This window comes from Dermacentor variabilis, chromosome 3 (genome assembly GCF_050947875.1).
Source record: "Dermacentor variabilis isolate Ectoservices chromosome 3, ASM5094787v1, whole genome shotgun sequence".
NCBI classification, from domain to species: domain Eukaryota; kingdom Metazoa; phylum Arthropoda; class Arachnida; order Ixodida; family Ixodidae; genus Dermacentor; species Dermacentor variabilis.
In genome coordinates this window covers 156,528,884-156,540,266 of record NC_134570.1, presented here as the reverse complement: position 1 = coordinate 156,540,266, position 11,383 = coordinate 156,528,884, and the positions used below count along the sequence as shown (strand labels likewise).

The 11,383-nt window shown below is 51.0% G+C and overlaps 1 protein-coding gene across 5 annotated transcripts in view; it reads right to left on the bottom strand.

Moving 5' to 3' along the window:
- Positions 1-11,383, bottom strand: part of LOC142576440 (uncharacterized) — a 291,100-nt gene that overhangs the window by 233,324 nt on the left and 46,393 nt on the right. For 3 of the 5 annotated variants that reach the window (XM_075686576.1, XM_075686581.1, XM_075686579.1), the window contains exon 1: positions 1,505-1,692. The exons of the other annotated variants lie outside the window; for them this stretch is intronic. The gene's annotated coding sequence lies outside the window, so the exon portion shown is untranslated. Of the gene's footprint in view, positions 1-1,504; positions 1,693-11,383 lie in introns of those variants that run through there. 5 annotated transcript variants of the gene reach the window in all.

The following is an 11,383-nucleotide window of genomic DNA, read 5'->3' as shown; positions in this document are numbered from 1 at the left end:
ATCAACAAATTTGTCAGGCCAAGGTGCCTTCCGCAAATCATAGGTGAAGACGCGTCGTAATTTTTTGCTTAAATTTTATTACAGCTGTTGTCTCCGCTTTCGGTACGGGCGCACACCTTCGTGGGATGCATGCATCGATGTCACAACTATACTGAGGGCTAATACGATATTTACTGGCGGACAAGATATTGTCCGGAAGAAAATATCGGACAAAATACTGTCCTCCTCGTGCCAATAGAAAGTCCTGGCGAAAACGCTGGGCAAGACGCACATGAACCAAGCAACTACTGTAGCGAAAAGAATATTACGGTAAAAAAACTCATTGCCCTTCCACTCTGTGAAGAAGTATGACCAGCGAAGCTGTGTATGTGGGCCCCTTAATGGCGAACTGCACCTCCGCCGCGGGTCGGCCCGGCAATGCACTGTCTTCGGTATCGGCCCATGTTTGGGGAGTTTTTTTGCTTGCAACTACGACACGAGAATTTCCTTGGACGGTAGAGGTATACAGCTTCGCTGTGAAAAAAATAATAACCCTATAAGCATTTCGACATCTTGCGTGGTTTACGCTCTATACATGTATACTACAAGTTCGCGGAAAAGTGCTGGAACGCTGCCAGACGCGCGGGCGGCAAACGCATTCAAAACCGTCGGAGACGTCGGTGCACGCTGTGCAAACACGATGCCGAGCTTGGCCGCACTTTCACACATTGCATTGTCGGTACGTGCACTGCACTCGTTCGGGATGAAATAAGAGCACATACACGCCAGAACGGCGAGTCGGTCCGTGAAAGGCAGGCTCTTGTGCAAGACAAACAGCGTCGCCAGAGGAAACTCGCAACGATAGATTCCATGCCGCAATCGGTTACGTTTCGAATTCTCGTTTGAAACTTCCGGCCGGAATGGCGCATACGCTGTATGCGGACATAAACGGCGAAGACGAGACTACAATCATCGCATATGCGTTCTGTGTCCAGGTTGACCGCTGTTTAGTAGCTGCAATGTACGAATGTATGTCGCCACTAAGTGGTGGGATCGACAGTGCGACAGGCTTTCGCCCAATCAAAACGCCCTCCCAATTTCGAAAAAAGAATTCATGTACCACTATCCCAAATTCATGCACTACTACTGTTTCAGGGACTGCACCTACTACTACTACTAATACTACTACTATACACCTGCTACAGTTCGCTATCATGCTTCCTGCACAAGACACATGTCTGTCTATTTGTGAGCATACGCCTGTATACTGCCTAAAGGCATGGCTTTACAACTTAAAAAAAAAAGGAAACAGATAGTGCAACACACTCAACACCGTTGCCGCATCCCTATAGCCTAGACAAGTAGCCGTGCTTCGAATAAATGCGTTCTCTCTCTCTGTTGATAAATATTTCGCCGCTAGAATAAAAGTTATTCAACGCGCCTGTCGCGAGCCAATTCCTTGTTCCTCACGTCGTACTAATATCACAAACAACTCCCCACTCAGAACCCCGCATAGTCTACTCACTCGGCGTCAACGTCCTGCGGCGAAGCACCCGTGTGTCGTGGAGGAGGACCAAGCGATGATCAGACCTCAGCGCGCACTTGTACAGCGACGCGCCTTCAGCGTGACGAACTGGGCTGCCGATTCCGATGCAGCAGCGTGGAATAAACTGAATGGACGCTCAAGGAGACTCTTTCTCGCCACGATGGGAGAGCTGACCGATTACAGATCCGCCGCCTTGAAGAGGCTCTTCCAGCCGTACAACATTACGCAACTCAGAACTAGAAGACGAGACCACCGGCGGCTCGCGCATACAGACGCGATCGACTCGTCTGCATCTGCTACTCGCGTAGAGATGCACCAGTGTGCGCTGGCCGGAGGCTGCTGCAGTGCACCGGTGCGCGTGTGACGGCAGTCAGTGCGCCGAATGCCGCACGGTGGCGCGTGGAGTGCCGGTAGCATGCAGGTGTTGTAAACGGAACTCGACGTCATCCTGGTTGGCGGGACCCATTTTCGGTAGTTCGTCCGAGAGCGCGCGCGTGTGCGCGCATTATACACTCTGGTGCAGTCGCTTCCTTACGCGTTGTTTCGCTTTCTCTTCTTTCTTTTTTTCATCTCTTCTTCTTCTACGGCTTGCGAAAAGCAGTGCACGTTGTTCGCCGTCTGCAAGACACGGTAGTGGAGGAAGTAGCGCGGCTGAAGTAAGGGAAGCTTGCCGACACGAAAGTGACATCTTTGTTACGTGGCGCCCGCTATCAAGGAAATCCGAGAAGGAAAGAAAAAAAGTTGAAGGAACAGCGCTGCTGGGTGACAGGTGTGAGACATAACGAAAGAACACCTCACAGCTCCGCAGTAACGTTAGTGCCCGCGTTAACGTGATGCTTGCCTGACGTAACTTTATGTGACACACTTTGTATGCACAGAAAAGAAGAAATTGTCACGAAGTCCACAGAACCCGAATCCAGAATACCGCCGGCGGGTAACGTTTTGACCGCTACAACATGCCTCCGAGACAAATCGTACGAGAAATACGGCATATTCCTAGAATGCAGTAGCTTGCTTTACTTTGTGTCTGTGTCTGTCTGTGTCTGTCTCTGTCTGTCTCTGTCTGTCTGTGTTTGTGTCTGTCTCTGTCTGTCTGTGTCTGTCTGTCTGTGTCTGTCTGTCTGTGTCTCTGTCTGTATGTGTCTCTGTCTGTATGTGTCTCTGTCTGTATGTGTCTCTGTCTGTATGTGTCTCTGTCTGTATGTGTCTCTGTCTGTATGTGTCTGTCTGTATGTGTCTGTCTGTATGTGTCTGTCTGTATGTGTCTGTCTGTATGTGTCTGTCTGTATGTGTCTGTCTGTATGTGTCTCCGTCTGTATGTGTCTCCGTCTGTATGTGTCTCCGTCTGTATGTGTCTCCGTCTGTATGTGTCTCCGTCTGTATGTGTCTCCGTCTGTATGTGTCTCCGTCTGTATGTGTCTCTGTCTGTATGTGTCTGTGTCTGTATGTGTCTGTATGTGTCTGTGTGTCTGTGTGTGTCTCTGTCTGTATGTGTGTCTGTGTGTGTGTATACACACACAGACAACGAGCGGCTTACCCGATCTACGAACATTGTGCGACGAAGCACCTGTATCTGTTGACAAAGTAAAGCAAGCGACTGCATTCTTGTCGACACGTATGGAAAGATAACTTACATACACTTAAGTTCAGAGAGATAAAAGACCCTGGAGGTGAAAAACCTAAAAAGAAACAACACCAGCGATAACGCCAGCGGCAGCGACTTTCTTTTCACAACTGGCACTGGACTAATCTTCCAGTGCTAATGCCCGTACTCTTACGTGAGTAATGTATTTGGGATAGCCCGCCCTTCCCAATTATCTACATTAACACACACGCACACGCACACTATTTTCGGTAGTGCTTGCCAGTGTGCGAAACCGAACAATTATGCAAACGAATGCCAAAGGCATTCCATATTTCGGCACTATAGTGAGAGAAGAGAGGGTGAGCCGGCGACCACAGTTACTATAAGCGCTCGGGAAATTTAGTTTCTGCTGGTGAGCCTGCCTTGTGTTAGATTTAGGTATAGAACAAAATATGTCTCGGGAATGTGCGAAACACAGGACTGCAGGCGGCTCACGCGTAGACAACAAACACGGTCGGGCCGCGGCGAGAGAAGTCAAAGGGCGCGCTTCCAAGCGCTGCCTGAAGGGGGAGTTCATATTGCATGCTGCATTCCGAGTGGGTATAATCTCGGCCGTATATTCGGCAGGTTCTCTCCTTCCGGCGCTCGATGCAAGGACGCAGGCCCGAGTGATCAATCTTCGAAAGGAATTCGCTAAAGACGTCTTCCAGCGCTTCGCCGCGCACAGTTTAATACCGCGGCGAAAAGCAGCTGTTCGTGGTTCGCTGTAGGCACTCGATCTTCTCCAACGCGTCAAGAATTCTACGTCACGCGCATTGGCGACGCCTATATTCTCTCCCTGAGACTATTGAACGCGTGCTCTGTGTGTGCTCGCAGCTTGCGACTGTGCGGAACACACTTCTAGCGACAGTGTCTTCTGCAGACCCGATCTCGGCCTACTTCAGAAGAAACGCTTGGGAAGCTGCCGAGAATGGGCTATGAGTAGAAAGAGCAGTTCTGAGTGAAGCCGGCTGTGAATTTATGTGATGTCTGTCATGAATCGTGAGCTGTGCGATTTGTAACACACACACACACACACACACACACACACACACACACACACACACACACACACACACACACACACACACACACACACACACACACACACACACACACACAGCATTCTTATTAGTCGTAAACCAATAGACAATGACAAAGGACAGCGTGGGGAAATTATTTGTAGCTTTAATTGAAGTGAAGAAACGATAAATAAATGGAAATGAAAGTGGCTAGTGGAGGAAAAACTGCTCGCCCGCAGAATATGAACCCACGTCATCGCTTTACGTCTTGAAAACAAAAATATTACGTGTATATATATATATATATATATATATATTGTTGCGTTTCGCCTGCGACACGTGGTTTTGCCGGCGCGACTGCGGCGGGGCGGCAGACATTTTGGCCCGATCGTCGTCGCCGCAACACTCATCGCCAGGTGTTTCCAGGCGCGTCTGCGGCGATGCGACCGCCTAGGGATCCTCCTCGCATTCCAGTCATTGTGCCCGAAACAGGCGATGCCAAAGCAGGAAGGAAAGGAAGGAAGGAAAAAGTAGAGAAGGAAAGGCAGGGAGGTTAACCAGTTTAGCGTAACCGGTTTGCTACCCTACACATGGGAGAGGGATGGGGGCGATGAAAGATGGGGAAGGGGGAGAGAGAGAGAGAGCACATAGTACAGCACACAAACATCGTCCGGTAGAGTCTATCAATCTGGCATTGTACGTGATAACACTGTCAGAGCCGCTTGTCCAATCCCGTCTCTTTCAAAAACTGAAGTAGTCCCTTCGTCGCCTTCACCTGCGATGTCTTCTGTCGGCGGCATGTGAAAATCGTGTCGAGGGACAATGGTCTAGTGTCAAGGTGCGCGAGAACGGATGCCAGGGACTGTCGCTGAACATTATATTCAGGACAGTCGCACAGAATGTGTTGCAGCGTCTCCTCGCAAAGACAGGCATTGCAGAGAGCGTTGTCGGCCATTCCAATGCGGAATGAGTAAGATTTCGTGAAAGCCACCCCTAACCATAAGCGATAAAGCAGAGTCGCCTCGCTTCGGCGGAGTCCAGTTGGCATATAGAGATGCATCAAAGAGGGCAGGTGGTATTGACGGTTGCTCTGGTTGGTCTGGCTGTTTGGTGTGCACCATGAAGAGAGCGTCATCTCCTGTGCAAGCACTCGAAGTCTGCTAGCTGCGTCGGATCGTGAAAGCGGTATGGCCTCTTCTTGTGCGTCTTCAAGAGCTGCCCGAGCTGCATTATCGGCGTCTTCGTTTCCAGTGACGCCGCAGTGACTTGGCAGCCACTGAAACGTCACGTGGTGTCCTTTCTCCTGTAATGTATGGAGTAGGCATCTAATATCGAATACGAGCTGTTCGAACGGCCCGCGACGCAGAGCTGATAGTACAGATTGTAGGGCTGCCTTTGAGTCGCTGAAGATGGACCATTGTCGAGGTGGCTCCCGACTGACGAAACGGAGTGCAGCGCGAAGAGCAGCTAGTTCAGCAGATGTCGATGTTGTCGGGTGGTCAGTCCTAAAGCTGATGGTAATAGCTTTTGCTGGGACAACCACAGCACCGGACGAACACTGGATGTTTGTGGAACCATCAGTATAAATGTGTTCACTGTCCGCGTACCTCTCGTGCAGAAGAAGCAGAGACAGTTGTTTGAGGACAGGCGACGACAGTTCAGACTTTTTTCCGATTCCTGGTACACTGAGATGTACTGTGGGGCTGATAAGACACCAAGGGGGTATCGATGGTTTAGATGCAGCGGTGAAGCCCGAGGGAAGTTTGTCGTTGTACTTGTTGATAGTTTTAGAGAATGATGATTGGTGCCTGTCTGAAGGTAGTGCTGCAAGGTGGTGATAGGGAGCACGTGCAAAATGTCTGATGTGCGTTCTCAGGGCTTCCACCGTAATGTGAGTTCGCATTGGATGGTCCCGAGCAATCGCAAGAGTCGCCTCTGTTGACGTACATCTGGGCAAACCAAGGCAGACTCTGAGTGCTTGAGCTTGTACTGCCTGCAGAACACGAATATTTGTCTTGCAGGTGTTGTTCAGTACAGGTAGACTGTATCTTAAAAAACCGAGAAAGAGAGCTCTGTAGAGTTTAAGCATTGCGTCTACTGACATCCCCCACGTCTTCCCTGTCAAGTATTTGAACAACTGGGAAGTAGCTGTCAGGCGCCGTTTCATGTAGGCCACGTGTGGGCTCCAACAGAGGTCTCGGTCAATAATGACGCCAAGGAATCTGTGGTTTCGGACATAGGAAATGGTCCGCCCATTGATTGAGATGATATAAGGCGTCATCGGTTTCCGAGTAAATGCGACTAGTGCGCATTTTTCAGGTGAAATGCTGAGACCCTGTTTACACAAGTAGTTCGCTGTCAAAGTGGCCGCTCTTTGAAGTCGCGCACGTATCTGAGGACGTGTGACTGCCGAAGTCCAGACACAGATGTCGTCAGCGTATGTTGAAATCTTGATGGTAGTTGGCAAGCATTCAGCAAGTCCAACAAGAGCGAGGTTGAATAGCGTCGGGCTGAGAGCACCGCCTTGAGGAACGCCCCTGCTGGTATAGCGTCGCGTAGTTGGGCCATCGTCAGTTAACACATAGAATGATCTTGCAGACAGGTAACTTGCAATCCACAAAAAAACTCGACCACCTAGGCCAACCGTCGCAAGAGCGTCGAGAATGGCCTCATGTAATACGTTATCGTATGCCCCTTTCACATCTAAGAATAAAGCTGCAGATAAACGCTTACGGGACCTTTCGTGCTGGACATATGAAACGAGATCAACTACACTGTCGATGGAAGAGCGGTCACGTCGGAAACCAGCCATGGAAAGCGGATAAATCTTGTAAAATTCAAGGTACCATTCCAGGCGGCCAAGGATCATCCGTTCCATTATCTTTCCGACACAGCTGGCCAGTGCTATTGGGCGGTAAGAGGTGAGTTCTAATGGGGATTTGCCCTGCTTTAAGAGTGGCACCAGGCGGCTTACTTTCCATTCGTCAGGAACATTTCCCTCCTGCCATGAGGAGTTGTAAAGGCTCAACAATTCTATCCGAGCGGACTCTCCGAGATAGCACAAGGCCCGGTATGATATACCATCTGGACCCGGAGATGATGAGCGCCTGCAGAGAGCTAGTGCCGCTTCGAGCTCCTCCATTGTAAAAGGAAGGTCCATGCGGCAATCTCTGGAATGGGGGACGTCAGCTCGGGCTGGAGGATCTGGACGAGCCGCTTGGTCTGCGATCCGCGCACAAAAGTCTTCTGCGACATCGATGTCTTGCCGCCCTTGGAAAAGCGCTAGCGCCTTGAATGGAAAACGCCGTTCCGGAAGGCAACGCAGACCTTGCACCGTTTTCCAAATGTGAGACAGTGGCTTGCGGGGGTCGAGTGTCTGGCAAAACGTTGCCCACCGTTCCGACGCTAATCTATCCATACGACGCTGAATCTTCTTTTGCATCCTCCTGGCTGCCCTAAGGTCATGGATTGATTTTGTACGTCGATATCGACGTTCCGCCCGGCGACGAAGCGCTCGAAGTCGCTCTAATTCTATGTCGAAGTCATTTCGCGTGGAAGAGATCGTCATCATGCGAGTGGCGTTTTGCATCGTCATTTTAATCGTTTGCTCTAACCCAGAGGGTATGCCCTCGCGGCAGGCATCTTCCATCTCAGATTTGAAGTTGGCCCATTGAATCGTCCGAATGGTATTCCGTGAGCCTGATGTAGACGACATGCCTTTGATGTTCAGATAGGTGGGAATGTGGTCACTCCCATGTGTCTCAATGTCTGGAAACCACTTCACACATCTGGCGAGAGAGTTGGAGACGAAAGCAAGGTCGAGGCAGCTGCCGTATGTCACGCCTCGAAGAAAGGTGGGGCTACCATCGTTCAGGAGAGTAAGGCCATAGTTGTGGGCGATACTTGCTAATATTCGTCCTCTTGCATTTGTCCTTGTACTTCCCCATGCTGGATGGTGTGCATTGAAATCTCCTATGATGACCCATGGGGCGGGACAAACACTCAAGATATCCGCAAATCTTTTGGTATCGAAATTGCAGGAAGGCGATATATACACGCCTATGAGAGTAAACAAGAGTTTGTTCTTTTTAACTGTGATGCATATATATTGATTGTCGTCGTGGGGCGCAATTGGTTGCAAAACATAGGTGAGTTCACGACGAACAAAAACGACGATTTTGCTGCATGCACCGTTTGTTGATGAGATGATAAACTCGTATCCTGACAGTCTTATTGGTTTCGACAAGTTGGGCTCACAAATGACGATGAGTGGAAACCCATTGGTGTAGACAAACTGACGAAAATCTGAAATTCGTGATTTTAGCCCTCTGGCGTTCCACTGGATAACGGACGCTGCTTTGACTTCTTTCCGGAAGGATGGGGTAGGAGTATCCATCTGTCTAGTTGAGGGATGCAAGCACTGGGCTTAAGGCGTCCAACACTTTAAGTGCGCTTCGAGCAGATGGTGTCCTCATGTCCACTAAAAGCGTTCGAATGGCCTCCATGAGAGAACGTAGCACCGAGATGACTTGACGGTCTGTTTTAGGTGAATCATCCATGGCCGGAGAAGGATCAGGTGGGGCCCCGACCTTCTGAGGTTCTGTCGCAAGGGAGCGGCTCGGTAGCGTAGGCCATTCCTCTAAAGATAGAGTCTTTTCTGTTTCCTTCGTGGAAGGGGTGGGCCCTTTCGCGGCGCGGCTAACTGGCACCGCAGAGGAGTGGGTACTGTCACTTCGCGCATGCGTCTTCTTCGAAGACGTACGATGGTGCCGACGTCGACGCCGACGCCGGACTACTTTGGCTGCCTCCCTGTGGGCCGAATTGTCTCTGGCCATTTGCTTGAGAACCGCGCGTTCCCTCTTGATGCGGGGACAGTCTTTCGACGAGGCCGCGTGAGGGCCGCTACAGTTAGCACACTTCAGGACCGTGGCACCGCAGGTCTGTTCTGCATGAGGTTCAGCGCAACGGGGACACAGTAGCGAGTTGGGACACACGCCCTTGACGTGTCCTAGCCTGAAACACTGATGGCATTGAAGCGGCTTCTGGATGAATGGTCGGACCGGATGTCGAAAATGTCCGACTTTAACGTGGGATGGGATACAATCCCCCTTGAATATTACTTTTACGCAGCGCGTATTCCCAAGGCGGCGCACTTGCGTAATGATCGTGCCTTCGTATGCCGGCTTGATGAGGCTAGGTAAGTCATCATTAGGAATGGCTATGTCGATGTCGTAAATCACACCGGCTATGGATGTGTCGTCGATCGGGATAAAGGGGCGCATTTTGATTCCGCCTAGCTCCGTGATCGCTTGAAGTTTTCCAAGCGCACTCGCGTTGTACACGTCTATGGCGAGTATATTCTTGCGTGGATTTATTCTTATATCTTTAATTTGATCCGGCACCGCACGTTCCAGAAAAATGGATAGGGCTTGCCTGTTCAGCAATCGTAGGTTGCTTGATGGCTCTTCCGGCATATAAATGATGACGTGTGGCCAGCGCGCAGGCCTTGACTTCATAGTCGTTGTGCTCGCAGGAGTTGACGGCGCTGTGTTGACGATTTTCCTTCTCGCCCTCTTACTCCGGACGGGTATGAAGCCGTCGTCGGATGAGTCGTCCGACATGGAGTACAGCTCGGTGTCTTCGGTGTCACTGGGGGAGCCAACTCGCTTCCTTGCGGTTGACGGCAGTGATGACGTCTGGCCAGGCGGGCCTCTAGCATGCTCCGCGTCCATGGCTTCAAGACGGGGAGGCGAGGCACCTCGAAAGCCGAAGATTTTACCAAAAATTCACAGAGCACAGAAACAAGTGTTCTGCCAAGAAGACACTTCGTCGTCTTTGTGAAGGCTTTGTGTCGGCTTTGTGAAGTGGTATTCCAGGTATTCCAAAGCAGGGATCTCATTCCAGTTATTGGGCCCGAAACAGGCGATGCCAAAGCAGGGATCTCGTTCCAGTCATTGTGCCCGAAACAGGCGATGCCAAAGCAGGGATCTCATTCCAGTTATTGGGCCCGAAACAGGCGATGCCAAAGCAGGGATCTCGTTCCAGTCATTGTGTCCGACCGGCAGCGCCACGACAGGGTGCTACGAGATCGTGCGCAGCGCCACGACGGGGTGCTACGAGATCGTGCGCAGCGCCACGACAGGGTGCTACGAGATCGTGCGCAGCGCCTCGACATGGTGCTACGGCATCGCTACGACAGTGTGCGTCACCATTAGCCCATTGTACATTCACGTGCTCGTCTTTTGAGGGGTTCCTTCTTGCCCTCAACTGCGAGAGTATAAAAACAGCTGCCCCCGGACGCCAAAAGGAGGGCTCCGATTTCTTCAGTTGAGTGAAGTGCTCTCCCGTCTCTCTACTTCGGTCAAACCTGACCGCCAACTCTTTGCGATGTTAAAATAAACAAGTTGTTTCGTTGTTACCAGTCGACTCATGCTTTGCCGGGACCTTCGGATGCTTCGAGTTGTACCCCAGGCCGCCAGGCCAACGCTACCCTTGGGGCTTGCGACCCAGGTACAACCACGGGCGTCAGCGCCGAGTTCCCATCCGATCGCTCCAGTGTCGCGATCAAAACATCTGGTTGGCAGCGGTGAGATCGCCTACGACTTCAAACAACAGTCTGCCAGCGGTGAGATCGCGACAACGGAGGCCAGCAGCAAAGAGATGCAGTTGACTGTATGCTGAGCAGCTCAACGACGATCCGGGAGCAGTGCAACGAGCCCTGTGTGACGACTGGTTGCCTGCAGCGGAACGACTGCGCGGAATTCCTGCCTGCGAGGTTTGGTGAGTGCGGGACTTTCTTCTTCTGAGCTTTGCCAGGCTTTTTGTTAGTGTCAGAAACAGAGCTGGTAATTGTGGTTGTCGTTGCTGCCGGGTTAGTTTGCGGCAAGACAATAGTAAGCAGTAGAGAAACCAGCATTCAGAGCAGCCATGGATTTGAAGTCGTTGCGCAAACCGAAATTGTTGCAGCTTGCAAGAGAGTTGGGTCTGGATGTCTCGGACAAACTCAGAAAACCAGAACTGCTAAAGGCTATTCTTGAGTTAGAGGCTGAGGATGACGAGCTGTCGGAATGCCTTGAGACTATTGAAGAGAGGGAGACTGCAAAAGAAAAAGAAGAGCGTGAACGTAAAGAACAGAAAGAGCGAGAGCAACAAGAGCGTGACCGTCAACACGCTTTGGAAATGAAGCGTCTTGAGGTAGAAATGGAACGCGCT